The sequence below is a fragment of the Anopheles stephensi genome, chromosome 3, assembly GCF_013141755.1.
Source record: "Anopheles stephensi strain Indian chromosome 3, UCI_ANSTEP_V1.0, whole genome shotgun sequence".
Classification (NCBI taxonomy): Eukaryota; Metazoa; Arthropoda; class Insecta; order Diptera; family Culicidae; genus Anopheles; species Anopheles stephensi.
The window spans coordinates 24,793,068-24,810,294 of NC_050203.1; the positions used below are offsets into that span (position 1 = coordinate 24,793,068).

The 17,227-nt window shown below is 44.9% G+C and overlaps 1 protein-coding gene across 11 annotated transcripts in view; it reads right to left on the reverse strand.

Moving 5' to 3' along the window:
- LOC118511369 overlaps nucleotides 1-17,227 on the reverse strand; it is a 183,343-nt gene that overhangs the window by 165,359 nt on the left and 757 nt on the right. For 4 of the 11 annotated variants that reach the window (XM_036054363.1, XM_036054356.1, XM_036054358.1 and 1 more), the window contains exon 1: nucleotides 13,832-14,785. The gene's annotated coding sequence lies outside the window, so the exon portion shown is untranslated. Of the gene's footprint in view, nucleotides 1-13,831; nucleotides 14,786-15,600; nucleotides 15,618-15,677; nucleotides 15,866-16,370; nucleotides 16,540-17,227 lie in introns of those variants that run through there. The other 7 variants (XM_036054351.1, XM_036054347.1, XM_036054353.1 and 4 more) reach the window with 6 other exon arrangements.

The window sequence follows — 17,227 nt, forward strand, 5'->3', positions numbered from 1 at the left end:
GCACCCCACAATTTCCCCACTTCCAATGACCGTTCCCGCCACCAAAAACCGGCCTGGATTAAAAGACAAACGGAAAATGGCATAATAAAACCCCTGGCCAATACGCGTCTGTGTGTGTGTGTGTGACTGTGTGTTTATGCTTCCCAAGTATTCGCAATCGGAAATTGCATACGGTACTGTCGATAGGAATGTGTGTGCAATTGTGTATGAGTGAAGGTGGAATTGGAAGAAGAAAAGGTGTGCCAAACGCTCCCATTCTTCCTCCCATTTTCTCTTTCTCTCGCTCTCGCTACCCACACAACTTCGTTGTTTGCTTCGACATTTCGGAGCTGTAGTCCCACTCCCACCCGATCGGACCCTTTTCTATGCGGTTTGCTACCCGCTTGCCGCTGCTGTTTATAATGCTAATAAAGTTTTGCTTAATTTCCGTGTAGGTCAAGGCTGTACCGAACCGACAACCCTCCTCCCCCGGCCGCAAAGCATCCACCCTCGAAGGCTGCTCGTGCTTTCGTCAGCAGTTTTATAGATATTTTGGTCGGTAGCTCGGCAGAATTGCTGAACGAGGGTTGGTTTGATAGAGGACGGGCCTCGCTGAGGGAAGCGTTTTAGAAACCGACACAACTAAACGATGAAATGCAAAGGCACAGCAGGCAAAGCAGCCAAGAGAACAGCAAACGCTCGTAAATTCTGCTCCAGGCTCGTCCATCACTGTACCGCCACCACCACCATCACCGGTTAGGTGCGTACCCGTGCGGATTGGCTCCCGCAAAAAGGGTAAGGAGAACGGCCTATCGATTTTCACGTAGTAGGCACTTGTGAGCTGTTTCATTTTCATGCCATCGGACCGTTCCACTTCAACCCGGCCTACAAGGGAAAACCGAAAAAGGAACTTTTTAATACACCAAAACTCCAAAATTGGAGCACACTTTAATTTGATAGTCAAACGGCATTCGGTAAGTTTCGATGTGTTTTTCTCTCTCTCTATCTCTCTCTCTTTTTTCTCTCTGTTGTTGATTTCTGCCGTGTGCTTAGAACACGAAACTATTGCCCTGCGCGTGTGTGTGTGTGTTTGTTGAATTTTTATTTTCGTTGAACCTGTCCGTTAAGTCTACATTTGGCAAAACCCTACCGCTTCACCATTTGTGCTGTATTTTTGCTTTCGAAATGTGAACACGATAGTTTTTTTTTCTTTTCTTTCTAATTCCCCCATCCATGAGGATTGCCTCACGTTTGTAGCTCCCCTGAGACTAGAAACCCCTAACTCCGAATGGGGGCCAAGGGCCAAAAAAGTGAAGTTTGTTGAGCAGCTTTCCCGTGCTGCTTCTGTTAGCCATAATTTATTCGCTGTCACTCTGTCACGCTTTGCCGAACGAGTGGCCGGTACTATTCCTATTTTTTATGTTGCTCTTTCTGGGGAAAAAGTTTTATGAAAACGAAATTGACCAAAATTGCATTAAATAGAGCAGCCACTTGTTTTGCAATCTGAGCTGTTGTTTTAGGCACTCGCTCTCTTTCTTTATTGTTTTAAGCTGAGCAAGCTGATATTAGTTGATAGGGTTGAATATGTTGCTGTTCCGTCAGGCACGATAAAAGAAAATTCAAAAACGCCATTTTGGTGGATAATATTTTGCTACTTTTCAAGGATAATGAAACAAAATAAAATTAAATATTTAATAAAAAATAACCTATACAATACGGCATGACCGTAATAACAAAAATAAATTAAAAAATAAAAAAAAACCTAAATTAAAAGCTTTGCTATCGAACGCAAAACCCCGATGCTTATCATAACATAATTTAAAAAGCAATCTATCTATTCCCTTTTTCCCGTTTTTGCATAACAAGTACCCCCAAAAATACATGTTTCGAAACAAAATTAATCAATTTGAAGATCAATTATTTTGCTCATAAAACAACTTCATCATTAACCTCGACCCACGCACACACACACAAACTCCATCAACCTAAAGAGTTAACTACCCCGAAGTCTCTGGTGGGTGCCGTTTTCCGCTTCCAGTTGGCATAAATTATTATTTAACACCAGCAATAAAAGGAAGTGAAGAAGAAACCCGAATCTGCAATAACGACACTACAACCCGGGCGGGATGGATAAATTGTTCTTGTAGGATCGTGTGCAGGAACTTTCGTCTTATTTGCATTTTATTTATGACTTTAAATTATTCACCAGCCGTTTCCATCCGCCACCGGGCGTCTCCATCCACGCGCCACCGGGCGTCTCCATCCGGTTTCCAACCGTTCGGAAGCACGTGCTGCACATGGTGCCTGATAATGAACGATCTCGTAGCGAACTTGACAGTACGGAAGCTACTCAAACAATCCTCAAAAGCTCTAGCGTTACGCACCGCTGATGCAAAAACCGTCGTAGGCGGTTGACTCAGATCGCTTCGCTTCCCAAACGCAATGGGGTCGACTTTTGGGGAAAGAAAACAACAAAGAAAGCGCAACACGCTAACGGACCACCGTTATAACGCCAAATGACACATAAACAGTCGGCGAGCGGATGAAATGGGTTTCGAAAAAGCGAAACTTCACAGCATTCGTATTATTCTTGTCCGCCGTTATGGTTTCTTTTCCTTTTCTGTTTTCTTTTTCTTCACTTTTGGTGCATTTTACGCACGCCGAAAAGATGTTCCATCACGTGGCCAACAAAACAAAAAGAAAAGGGATATACTTCACCGGTAAACAACGGTTTCCTTAATCGAAAAGTCCTGTACAGCTGTTCACTGCGGTGTCGTTTACATCAAGCCTACTCAGCCCCCGAACAATGGGACGGCCCGAGGAAAAGAAGCGGCCGTATGCAAAAGATCGTTTCCTTGTGCTTTGTTGGCGAGAGGATTTTTTCCAATTTTATGTATCTGTTTTGCCACTTTTTTGTCCCCTTTTTTGGCTCTGGCTCTCCATTGCATTATGCGAACAAGGGTATAAAAAAAACCAACACACATATGCTTTGGCATTTTATCACCACGTATCAAACACCATAGCAGCGATAGAGGAAAAAAAAACAAAACCACTCGTTTCGCTTTATTTAACACCCCCAAAGCCCTCTCAGTTCTTTGTTGCTTCGTTGTCACAATAACCAAAACACCGCGGTTTTGTGTTAGACAAACGATGCCCTAAAATGGAAAGCAGGAAAAACTATATAATCACAAAAAATGTGTCCAAACCAACCACACACACACACACAAAATATACCCTCCCCCCCATTTTCAACCGTGTAGAGAGCGCTCGAGAAATCAATCACGAAGCCTCGAGGCCCGTGCGCTTCCGAAAAGCGAAACATCATTTCTCCCACGAGTGGCATTTCACGTGTTGCCGCGTACAGTACAACCTCCGAGCAGCCGATCCGGCCCATCTACTCCACACCTCCATTGCGCTCCTGTCCTTAGACAACCTGGCCTTCTGGCTGACAGGAGTCGTCATTATTTATTAGCTTCCCCATCGTGTTCGCGTGCCTCTTTCGCTCTCGCTCTCTCGCTCGGTCTCTCACTCTTTCGCTTGCGAAACGCTTTCTCGAAACATGTGCGATACACAACCCATCACCGCATCACCCTCACCACCCCCGTTCAACAACACAGTCACATGAATGGGTATCAATTCCCTACCAGCTCTCGGCTCGAGTGTGTCTGGGCCCCTGTGTCAGGCACTAAATCAGTATAGGCTGCTGCTCGGAAAGTAAGCCTCAACACGAATCGTATCGATCCGCTCACGGTGGTGTGGTTGTGTGTACGCTCACTCACTCACTGAGTCCACTGTGAGTGGCTGCCCACTGAGCGAGAGTGACGAATGAGTGCTTGAAAGCGCCAAATCGGAAGACCGACACTCATTCGTCACTCACAACCAGTTCGCACTGTATAAAGCTTTGTTTATTTGTTTTTCTGACTGTTTTTCCCTGCTGCCTCACAAACGCACCCATACACACACACACATATAATCAGCCATCGGCATCAAAAGATTGTGTGAAATAGAGATTCGATGAGCGCCTCGCATAGCGAAATATGCCAATACCCACAGCTAAAAGGCCTTGACGGCACAAATGGAAAACAAATGAGTACCGGAACGCGGGTGTGAGCAAATAAAACTGAAAAACACACACACATACACAGCAGAAGCAAGATATGAATGCTGATAGAGGGAAGCAAAACGACACTTCAAAGGCAACCAGGCTTGGTGAAACAAGCGGTTTCACTTATCTTCACACTGTGATCTGCGGTACCGAGAAGAAATTTATTCAATGAAACGGGATCGATGTTGTTAGAAGAGGATACCGGAACACACACACGCACATTCCCATTTCCGCAACTTCCTCACCGCTTGGGCACCGAACCGAACCCGAAAAAGGGAAATTCTTTATGGTCCACCGGACTAATGGAGACGCATGGTGCTTGATTCCCGTGTTCGGGTCATTGGAAATTTTAATAGCCTTCCGTGGGGATAATGGTGAACCATTAAGCCGAGTTTCGGGGTTCGGGCCGCTCCACAAACAAGAAGCATAAATACGATGGCAACGGAAGAAGAAGAAAAAAAACTTCCTACTGTAAAATCCGCTTCTCAAAACAACATTCCGCACAGCAGCAGCAGCACCATATGAGCGCATCGGTAGGTAGAAGGGAAAAAAACCTCCCGTCGATCGATTGGACTGACTCGACTCTCGGGTTGGGTGGGTGAGTTTATTTGTTTGTCGTTAGGCGCAAATTACGCGATCGATGATGGTGGCAATTTAAATTAAACAGCTTCCACGATGGTCTCTTTTTCGGGCTTGTTTTTTGCTGCTCCTGTTAGCTCAATCACTTTTTCTGGCGACGAAACGGCCGTTTTTGGAGCATGTAAGCAACCGGATTACCGGTGTTTCACATTTATTACAAACGAGCTTTTGATCAAGTGCCGAACGCAGCTGGCGGTGGTTTTTTATCCAAAACACCGGGTCCCGCTTAGCTGCCAAAGCTGGCCCAAAAGCCGGCTGTAAAGCTATCGTAAATACCCATTTAGAGGTAATTAACGGATTCCATTATTCGGATTACTATTATTCATGGGTGATCGGGGCAAGATATTCAAATTAAAGGGGATATAGTGTATGAAGGGAATTTAGTTTAAGTTCCAAAAACAACATCTTTCAAACTCGTAATTCATTGGGTCCTCATTTCTTGAACAGTTTTATTTTAAATTGTACATTGTATTAACTTTCAATCAACTTTTTATTGTTCAAAAGTTAAATCAATCGAAATATTTGCCCTCCTTTGTTATGAGTTTTTGCCACCTTTCAAGCTAATTTTTTTTGGTTTTTTTGTTTAAGGAACTCTTTCAATCTCTCTCGCTCATTTGTTTTCATTTAACTTCCAACTGCTGGCCAGCTAGCTCATGTTAAGACGAATAAAACTATTTCTTGAAAATAAGACATCAGAGATAGAATTTGGCAAATGACAAGACGATTTATGACATCTCTCGGTTTCCTTGTTTTTGAGACGAGAGTAGCAGCTCTTCTAGCTTCCAAATGCATATAAATGTCTTCAGTTTATGTTCCTCCAATGTTTTTGGCCGTTTTTTTTTAATGCATGTCCCAACTTGATTAGTGAAGTATTGGATACGTTAACATTAAACGCCACTATCCGCTGGCCAACAAAAATTCCTAAAGATCGTGCTATTTAATCACAGCCCTAAGGTATTAATTTACATCCAGAAAAAAAAATACTCACTTGCTTCTTTTGCCATCAAACAAATCTTAAACTTTTCCCTAAACAGCTTCGTTAACAATTCTCATTTTAAATCAACAATAAAATAAATAAAGCCACCCATATCCCTCGAATAAATAATCAATTGCTCCCACGCTTAAGGCTGTGAAACACACGATAGAAACAAAAAACACCACCAACTTCCCAAAGCCAAAGCCGTATCTTGTCTCGAGCCAGCGTCACCCATTATGCGTGACCTTGAAACAAGCCCACCCTTGGCTGGGCTGTGAAAGTGAACCCAGCGGCAAACAGTGCACTGCTACCACCAGGCACGCCGCCATTTCGATGGCACACAGCAACACCGGCAGCACAGCGCATGGGAAGACCGTGACAGCCACGTACACGCTCGTACACGCTCGCCCAGTTTCTGCATCATAATCTTCTTAATAAATAGCAGATCTGTTACAACAATTTAAACATTCTTCGCATTGCTTGCCGTAATCGCCCGGCAGCATTAAACGAGCGCGCCGAGTGATACGAGAGCGAAAAGGGCAACCGCTCTTCAAGCAGGAAAAAGCGAAACGACCGAACTCATTGGTCCGCAAAACAAAACAAAACAAAAGCAAATGGCCGAAAGTACCAGAAGCGTTTTCAACCGACCGTCAGTGACTGGAATTTCTCAACGGGAGGACAAACCCGAACGCCCGAGACGATTGCTACGATAAAGGACATGCCGTAAGGTGGTTTTTCGCTACTCCGCGCCGTGAGGAAAACAGACCCGGGCCTTTCACTGGAATGCGTTTATGGTGTCACCCAAATGCCACCGAGAAGGGGGGGCTTTCGAGCTATGTCGTGTGTGTGTGTGTGGAGGTTCGTTTTTCAAGAGCACACACTTCGCGGTTCACAAAAAGCAAATTTTGTTTCCGACCTCTCGGAAAACCTTTTTTGCATACGCTACAGTGTTGGTAGTGCAGCCGATAGATAGTACACAATGCCACTACGGTTCGTTGCTTTTTCACGGTGGGCGAACCAAACCCTCGCACAGAGAAAACCCTCTGGTAAGAGTTACCTCTGGGTAGTTCGCTTCCCTCGAGAGCGTAAAACGATGAACGGTATGCCCGGTGGGCATACGGAAAACGCTAAAAAGACAACCGCCTGCTCAACCAAAACCCCGTGGAAAATTCTCCTCTTGTAAGTCTAAGCGATGCCTCTTTGTGTAGGCATGTTGCTATTCTTTTTTCCTATAAAGCCTACAAAAGCTGAGAAACAGAGAGGAAAAGCGCTAGGAAAATGGAAAGAAAATAAAGGATACTGGAGCTCCCCGGGAGGGGGAAAAAAAGCTAAAAACAAAACTCCAAATTGAACACGTTTGGCTCACTTGTTGGAAAACAGTTAGAGAGAGAGAGAGAGAGAGAAGAGGGCATCCATTCCCGATTTCGATTCGAACCGAACCGTGCAACCCATGACGATCGGTTGATGATGATTCGGATTCTTTCAGTGTTTTGCTTGCTTTTGTTTGCCTAAGGTGACACCAGCGATAATAAACGCTTCGGCTTTCTCTGTGCCAATGTCAACCATTGTCTGCGTACGAAAAGCGCTGGTCGATCTTGGTCGACCCACATACACAGACTCATGTGAACAACATTGCCCTATCATTCTGTTGCCTTAAGGCTTAAAGGACACTTTCGTGTGCTGGGCTCTCTCTTTCTCTCTCTCTCTCTCTCCCTCTTGCTCTCTCTCTCTGGGTGTCAGTTTTGTCCTTTTTTACGATCGCATGTTGCGTAGCGCGCTAAGATGGCACGAATTTAGTTTTGACGGCACACCATCATTTCGGCATTGTTTCGGGGAAAGTTTCGAAACACTACCAAAAAACACCGAGGTGGTTCGTGACAGTGGTGGCGGATGGTGTCCTTGGTGTGAAGTTTAGCTGTAGCGAAACACCTAATTTCTTCCCGAGCCCAACAAAGGGCTGGTGAGTCTGTCTGTGTGAGGTTCGCTTTTCTTTCATTATCAAATGCTTTGGTCTTCGTCCTCTTCTTCCTACTCCTCGCTAATGATGTCTGCATCTGTTTTGTCGCTTGATTTGCATAGACCGGTGAACAACAAAGAAACAAGAGGGTCGATAAGATTTGGGCTGTTTAAAATATTCCAATCGTTTCGATCCATTCTATCGTTTCGGTTTCTATCTTTCTCGTCCTTATCGATACAACAAAATAATCAACCTTTGTTTTTTGTTGAGGCAACGCTCAATTAAATTTGATTTGAACCAGCATTTTAACATGCAATTTCATGTCATGAAACGCATTTTTGTTTCTTTACATCTTATTTATTTTATTAGGAGAAATCCTACAATAAAATATTTGCAAATGTTTCACTGTATCGAAACCATTTAAAATTTCAACCATAATGTTTTTTATTATTTTCAGCATCAACTCACAAGTGAATAGTACTAAACAGATTCCAAAAAACCCCACCCTTATCCTTACGACAGCGAAACCCTCAACCAACCATCGAGAACGCCTTCCGAAATGGCGCGTCCGGAAAATTAGACACAACTGTCACTAAAATGGAAAACGTGCGCACCATGCTCATCTCCCAGAGGTATTCGTCGGGCCCGACTGTCTTGTGCCCTAACTAGCCGTTTGCTAGCCTGGCCGGTGGCAGTAGCTGCCCCGGCCATGTACGGCCATAAAATGGTGGTCTATCTGACCGTTAGCCACAACCGAAGGCCATCGGAGCAAAAGCTAGCGCCTTTCTATTGCCGTAGCATGGTAACCCATGGTCGGCCAAGCTCCCCCATCGGTCAAGCTCCCGCGTACGCTTTCGGTGAAGATGAAGCATTCGTTTCAAACGAGGGTTTGGTTTTTGTCCCCCTTTTACTGTGGCACTGGGTGCTGGGACGACCTCATTCGAATAAATTGAACAACATTTCTTCACAAACTGCACATGGCGCTCGGTGGCTGTGGAGTGTAATAAGCCTCGAGTTTGAGTTTCTTTTTCCGTTTTTTTTTTCTTTGCTCTGCTGTTCCATCCGGAACGTAAACGATTCTCCCAAAAATCGTCTCGAACTGTGCGTCCTTTCGGCAATCGAAACATGAAACACCAGGCGTCCGCTTCGAGGTACGGTGATGTTCCATTTTACACATTATCTGCATGAATAAACACCATCTGTGGTGTAACTTTCACAAGTGGTGAAATGTTCGCAGTGCTCGGTTCAACACATTGTATCGTTGCTCTGCGTTACATGCTTTAAGGCGAGTGAGGATGATAATAGAAATCCGCAATAAAACGTAATAAAGTTTATTATAAAAGATATTTTAAATAAGGATTTAAATTCTGTTGCAAAAACACCAGATATACTGTCATTTCGTTGTCAACCTCAAGTCCAATTTTCGCAGCTAAAGAATGTCACACTCAAGAATGCGCAAAAATAAATCCCTTAAACCATTATTTTAGAATTGAAACGGTGCCAACGAATACGCTGGCATCGCACTAAAAAATGGCTAACTACTTCTAAACAATACTAACCGAAGGTCGTTATCTGCAAAATAACTGGTATTTTTTTAAAACAATTCTCCACAAAGTTCCAGCCAAACGTAACCTTTCTTAGAGTCCAATTTTAAAATTTAAAACAAAAACCTCCCAAAAGTCTCCTCTACACACACACACACACACACACTAACACTCAAAATAATTCTCTTCAATGCGTATTCAGCTGTTACCATAAATCAACCTGATCCGATCGCGACCGAGTTATACGGTTTTTTCTTCCCCCCCACCGAACACAAGAAAAAAGTGCGGACTCGGCACAACAGCAACCGGTCGGTCTGATGCGATTTTCCGATTGTTGTTCCGACGCTTCACGGGAGGTTTTTCTTCCCACCCGCGGGGCAGTGGGCAAAAACTTTAATGTACAAAATATAAACATTGCTACCGAGCGTGTACCGGGCACGCTGAATTGAGGTCACAACCACACACACGCGCACCCATACAGAGGGACATCATTTTGAATAATGCCGAAACATGGGGAGAGAATAAAAAGGAGTTTTTGTGTTCTTTTTATTTTAATATTATGTTTTCCATATCAAATACTCCTGCTCTCTTCTAATATTATTGCTTACTTCCATTTTTGTTTTGCTCTACCATTATTGTTTTCTCATTTGAGTTGATGATTTTGCAACTTTCGGCCGGTTGCATTTTCATGACTCGCGTATAAAGTGAGCCTGGGGCGGGAGGGAGCGCGAGAGAGAGAGAGAGAGAGAACGAGAGATCGAGCGTAATTGACGTGCGTGAACGAGAGGCCAAGCGAATTGGCCTAACACCTGCCCTGCCCTGAAATGCCAATGGCGCTATAGAACCGGCCTAAGAATAGAAACTCGTGCCTCATCCCACCCGGTAACGCACAAAAGGGTATCGCAACAATTGCCGCACCGGGCCAAATGTATCGAGAAGCCGATCGGACATTTCAGCACGCGTGTTTTTGTATTTTTTTTTTCTATTTTGTTTTTGGTACAGTCAAAGCCGGCCAGAATCAGCGTCGAATAAAAATGGGTAGCATTTCAAACCAAAAACAAAAAACAACCGGGAGAGGGTCTCGGTTTTTCTAGGTATTAAGTGTGTGAGTGTTTTTTGTTGGCTTTTGGTTTTCGTTCGTGTCGCTGCTATCGACTTCCTTCCTTCAATTTAATATCCTTCCCCGCGGTTTTTGCTTTGCGCAGAGGAAAAACCCTTAAACGATAAACGGATTGCATTAATTTTTTTTTTAAATCACTCTCACTACATAAAATCATTTTCGACGCCTTTTATTTATATATAAACAATGTTAATAAATTTATTGGACAAAATGCGACACGAAAAAACTAAACTCCCGCTTCCGTTAAGGGTTAAACAAAGGAAAAACTATGAAATTTGTAGCGCATTTTTGGCATGAAAATCGCAACGAATGAAACAACGCGTGGCTAAATTTACGACGACAAACGACGACACCAGCAGCGCAGCGAAGCATTAGCAGCCAGCCGGCCAGCAGTAGCAACAGCAACAGCGGCCCGACCCGAGATCATAACAAACAGCCGCCCACATCGGAACGACCGTGTCTGGGTGTGGGTTTGATACGGCAGGAATGCGGAATATCTGGCCATTCAGACCAGAACAAATAGCAAATACAAAAAACGAAAAACGAAACGCTTTAACACATTTAATGCGGCAGAGAGAAAAAGAGAGAGAGAGCGAGAGATCAACAGTGCAAAAATTGTGCAAACGACACACAACGGAAAAAAGGGTCTCAAGTATTACGCGTACGTGAGCGTAACGCGTTTGGGGATGGCTAGCAATGTTTTTTCCCCGTGCCCGGTTAAAGCGAGAAGGACATAATCTTTTATTAATTGTGACTTAATCCGCATCCTGACGCTCGATTTTCACACTCAAACTCAGCTGCGTTGCTTAAGCGTCGGGTCTTTCGTCCGCCAAGAAAATGAGCAACACATTTTTCCCCCTTTTCGGGGCCGTTTATGGTATATGTCCAACCATCAGCTGCAGTAATGCTAGTTACTGTTTAAAGAACAATCGAGGAAAAACGAGGGCGGGCGGAAAATTCGGCTCTCTGTGTGTGGCTGGCAGTGTCCAAGGAGCGGTGCTAATAACGATTCCGAAATGGCGATACGAAAACCGAAGGGCAGGCAAGATAGCACAAGGTCCGCTCATAGCACGCCACACGGGAAAACAAAAGCGAAACCAACACTAAACAGATAACACGATGCACGCAAAGTGTGAAACGAAATGAGCTTTTCTCGAACCATCGGCAGTGCAGGGGTAAAGGGTGGGAAAAAAAGGAACTCACTGGGCTGGGGAGTCTATCGACGCCAGTAAAAAGTTTATCATAAAACGGTAGGAAACAACTGCCGGAAAGATGAGGCAAGATAATAGGCGAGCGTTCGTGTGCGAAAGTTGTTGTACTTCTGCTGCCTTTTGCCTTGCTCTTATTTTTGGTCCTTTACTTGAGGTACGGAACTAATGCAGGGTTTTCGGGCAACCAATTGATAAGTGTATCGAGAGATGTAGATATGTTCAGGCATATAATTGCCTCCTTTAGCAAGGTGTTGTGCTATCTGGCTATCGGCCTCCTAGAAGGAGCCTCGTGTAAACTTCGGATTAGAGGCCTCCTATTAGAGATCTGGTTTTGAGGACCTCGTGTAAGGAAACTCCAAAACGAGGACTTCGTATAAGCATTTTTTGGTACTTCGTATTAGGGGACCCTTGTAAAGTACCTCGTATTTGAGACCTCATATAAGAGGCCTCGTATTAGGGATCTCATATTAAAAGCCTCGTGTGAGTGGTCTCGTAATAAGGGCCTCGTATGAAAGACCACATAAAAAAGTCCTCGTATAAGGGGCCTCGTATTAAAGATTCCATGTTAGGGGTCTCGTAAAGAGGGATTTGTAAAGAAAGCTTAGTAGGGCGCTCATATTATAGGCCTTAAATTAAGGACCTCGCATGAGAGACCTTATAGGAGAAGCCTCATATTAGGAGTGTCGTATACAGGACCTCGCATAAGAGACTTTGTATAGTGAACCTCGTATTAGAAGCCTCACATAGCGAACCTCGAATAACAGATCTCATATGGAAGGTAGCGTACAAGTGCCCTCGACACCTCATATTAAGGGTCAAGTGTTTTTGAGCCATGTAACCGGTACTTTGCCTAGGGGAAATATCCCCTAAGCTATAGATACTGCAATAGAAAACGTGTGATTCAACAGAGTTATCGATCAAATGTCTCAAAACAACGTCAAAAGAGTCAATTGTATGCCTGAACAAATCAACATCTCCCTAAACTTCTCAACTATATCCACGAAACCCCTGTAGAACCAGGAAAAAGTGACCAGAAGAAAATCAGCAATATTAAACTCGGTATCATGCTGCGTGAAGGTGCACCGTAAGCGGAATATCCCATTCAAACGTCCAACAAAACTCCGCAAGCACTCCGTTAAGACAGTTTTCGCGTCAGGGAAGAAAAAACGACCGAACCAGGCGTCAGCTGGTGATTGTTGTTTCGCAAGCGTACGTACGTGTGCCTGTGTGTATGTGAGGAGTGTTTATATTTCTTTTGCCGGATGAGCTTGTTTATGTTCCGCACAACGGAGTTCGAAACCGTTGAACTTCACCATCTTGGAAACGATTATTTGATCGCCTCCGTCGAACCCTTCAAGACGTTTCATGGCCACGGCCCGGCACACCCGGTGGCTCCGGTTTTATGGTTGCGATTGGTGTGCACGACTAGTCGCATTGCGTGCGAAAAAGTCTCGGTAATAGACAAGCACCGTTTTCCAACGCCCAATGGGGGTGGATGGAAAAAAGGGGTTTCCAAAAAAAACCTTCTTTTGGGTCTAATGAATTACAAACCAATTATGAAAAGGTTCCTCAATGTCATTCGATGCTAATAATTGGAAAACGGAAAAGGAAGGTTTCGACAGCAGCAACAAAAGCCGGAGCCTTTCACACGAGAGAAAATTCTAATTTCCCAACCAGCAAGAATGCATTAGTTTTTATTACCCATTGAAACCAGTTTTATGGAGGAAAGCAAAAATCAGTCAAAGCAAAAAACCCCTTTTGAGGGCTTGATGAAATAAAAATAAAACCACAATCTTATCATGGCGAACCTATCGACACCCCGGTTTGAAAACCTATAAAATCCACCCTTTACTTTTTTGGTTAAATTTTCCAATTTTGTCCTCCTATTTCCCAGAAAAATGATTTCCGATTTTCACTCTCTCACCTGCCTATTTACCTTTAAAAAAAGCCCCAAAAACAAATCAAGCTTTTCTCACGCTCAATGGTGTCCGATTCCCACGGTGATCACGTGGAAAATGCAACAACGTGGAATGGCGAACGCATAAACAAGGGAAAACAAAAAGATTGGCAAAAAGAACTCCATTCAGCCTTTCCTCCCTCCTTTTTCAGCCTCCATTCTTTTTTTTTTCGACTCCACCGTTGTATCCTTTTCGTCCCATGGTTGTAGGGTTTTTAATTTTCCCGACCGATTCCCATTCCGACCATTGTGGCACCCTTATCAGCGTGTGATTCATCCCAAAACCCAACCGGAACCCTCTTGTTGATTCTTTTATCTCGCTTGATGGTTTTAAAGCACTCACCTGCTTGCATGAAGTTTGGTAGTAGTAGTAGTAGCAGGTGTTGTAGAGGAAGAAGTAGTAGTAGTAGTCGTAGCAATATCAGCTGCAGCAGTAGTACTAAGTAGGCTGGTCGGTTGCGAGTTTTTTTTTCCCCGGAAAGCTGTTGTTTTCTTCTTTTTTCTTCGATTTGTTTTCTCTGCTCAATGGGTTCCGCTACTGTTGTTGCTTCAAATTGGAAGCTTTTTTTTATTCCAACTCCAACTCTTCGCGTAATCTCCAAAAATGTCCAAGGATAATATTGACGTTTTACATTCGAGGCTGAGAGGAGAGCAGACACATGTGCTACCTATTTCTCTTTCGCTCTCTATATCTCGCTCAAACGCAACACACACTCGAGACAGGATGACAACAACAACAACAACAAAAATCACACTCTAACACTCACACACAACACAGTTCACACACTGGAGCACACTTTCGTTCACTGTAGTGGTGTATGTGTTTTGCTTTTCCGTTGCTTTTTTACCTAAACACACACACACATACACAAACACGCACGGGTTATACACTGGATCAGCTTTATTATATTTACTTTAACTTAATTTGTAGCTTTTCATTCAAAATCAGCCCTTATGCCCTCGGTACGCTCTGGCGTCTTGAGCGCGGCAACCGTTGGGGGTTTCATTTTAAAGATAATAAATTTTCATTTCCTTTCAGCATCAGCAGAATGCTTTATCAAGCGGGTCACGCACTCTCAGCTTCTCTGTTTCACCTGTGTACCAGCAAGCCACGCTGGTAGGCTTCACATGTACACTCGCACACAAACACTCGCGAGCACTCAGGAACAGGAATAATGCTTTGAGCACTCGTTCAGAAGCTCACTCACGACACGCCGGAGTTGGGTTGGAAAGGGGGTGAGGGAAAATCCAGGGGGAGGCGAAAGGAAGAATTGGCTGTACAACAACGATCGACCGGCTAAGGAGGCGGCATGCGTTTGGTGGACACGATGGAACGGAGGGAGAGGAAAATTAGATTCAAACCCAAGCGAAACGGCAACAATACACGCACGCACACACATACACACACGCAACAGGAAATTGTGGCGCCGATCTGGTTCTTTCCACCGACCGACTACTACCTACGCGAGTGTCTGTGTGTAAGCTTCTCACACACTCGCGAGCGTCACTCGTGTCGCTCACACCCACGTGGATGGTCCCCAGAAAATGGGAAGCTCACTCACGAGTCTCCGGAACACACACACGCTTACTCACTTCTCTCACTCACTCTAACTCGCACACTATCACTCTCTCTCTCTTTCTCGCCCTTAGTGAAGCTCATTGAAAAACAGGCCTACTAAGCCTACCCCAGGTGATGAGAGCAAGGTTAAGGCGTTGGAAAAAGATGGAAACACATGGAAACAAAGGATACCCGGGTAAGGGCTGCACGCGTGAAAAGGATGCCGCGCTGCGATGGGTGGCACGGGAGCAGGAAGAACACGTCCGACCCTTACGGGAGCGAAAAGGAACGATCGATAAAAGCGAGCGAGATGCCCGATACGTACGGTGTGCCCTTCCACTCGGGGTTTTAAAGCGAACGGCCAGCCAGGAACGGCGAAAACGAAAAACTGGGCCTACGAAAAACTTTGCACTTTGCACGCTGCTAATCGTTCCCTGTCAACTGTCTAGCCGATGCTTGGTACGATTCTATTGCCGAACCCGAAGAACACAGCACTATACAGCCGAGATACATTGGCGAAAAGAAAAATCGAATCCTTCCGAACTTTAAACCACCTGAAAACACCCCGTGGAGATAAGTCTGGGCTTTAAGCTGTTAGTCGTAGCGATTAATCGACACACCAACAACGCACCTCCGCACATCAGTTCCGAATGCTACACAACACTGGCCCCCGACACGGGATGGGAAAAGCGTTTTGGGGGTGAATCCAAAAAAACGCGTTCGTTCTCGTCAGAGCCCGCCGAAGGGCGCCCGGGTGCTCAGTACTGCAATTTCGCGTCTAGCCCGCGAACGTGTGCGACCGAACTGGCCGAACCGAAGCGAATCCGAAATGGGTTTTGGACGGGATCCTCCGACCCGTGTGCACGCAATTCACGCACTCACGCACTTTTTCTTTCCCTTCTTTTGTACAGCAAACCGAAGTTGAGATACAGACGACAGATCAGAGAGAGTGAGAGGGAGAGAGATATATAGTGAGGTGAGAGCACCTCAGGAGGTCTACCTTAGGGATTAATCCGCACTATATCCTACAAGCCGTAAACAAGTCGTGTTGAATGGCGAGATGTCTACAAGATTGCACACCTTTGGTAACTTTCGTAAATGAAGAGTCAGGTATAGACAGCCACCACCGGATGGTCAATCAATAAAAACAAAACAATCCAAAAATAGGTCCCAAGGAACCCAGGAAAGGACTACCGCGACGATACACGAATCCTCGTGGCGTACACTCAATGGCGGGACCTCATCCTCACTAAACACACACACTCAAACATTCACAAGCGGACACTCGTCACAACAACAGAGTCAAACCATCAGAAGTCCTTACCAGGGAGTGATGGTTACTGTATTATTCATATGCAGCTCCCTGCGAAGGTGTCGTCAGGATGTGGATGGAGTTCAACGTACACGCGTTGCACCTGTCACGGCAAAGTTAATCACGGAAGCGAAAAATGGGCGACAGAATCGTTTATTATTTTACGAAATCACTTCTCTCACGTGTACCTACGCACACACACACACACACATATACAAACCCGAGTGCCAGCTGTACCGTTGCGGGCTTACAAAAAAAGGGTGCTCACAGCTGGTTCTTTTAAGGCTCGAGCAGCCATCGCTGGTATAGCAACCATTAGTAGCTGTTGTGCTCATTCAACTCCATCTCCATCTCTCTCTATCACTTTTTCTCGCTATCACACACATCTCTTTCGAAGGCGAACCTCAATGTGCCTTGTGTACTGGTGTTTCATCACGCCTTTCCAACGAATGAATAAAAACGAAACGAAAAATCGAAATAATGTAATGAAACACCGTGGCGCTGGTTATTGAATTATTCAGGAATGAATTTATCTTCCCTAACCGTACACTACCAACCGAAATCAACGCTGGTGCGAAAACAGAAAATACGCGAACCCTCCACTCGCACTCGATGGAGACGCCAAACTGGCCGTAACTCACCGTGCAAAAGTGACAGTTCTCTCTCTCTCTCTCTCGCTTGCCAAGAGCGCTCTCACACAGCTCTCCCCCGAGTGAAAAAAGCGTGCATGAGTTCTTGAGAAGCGCAAACCCTGCATCAAGGGGGGACGTTCTCTCGTTTCACAACCGTGAGAGTGCGGTTCCGTACGGCACTCACACCAACACACCGCCAACGGAGGCGCCTGGTGGTGGATAATTTGTTTCAACTGT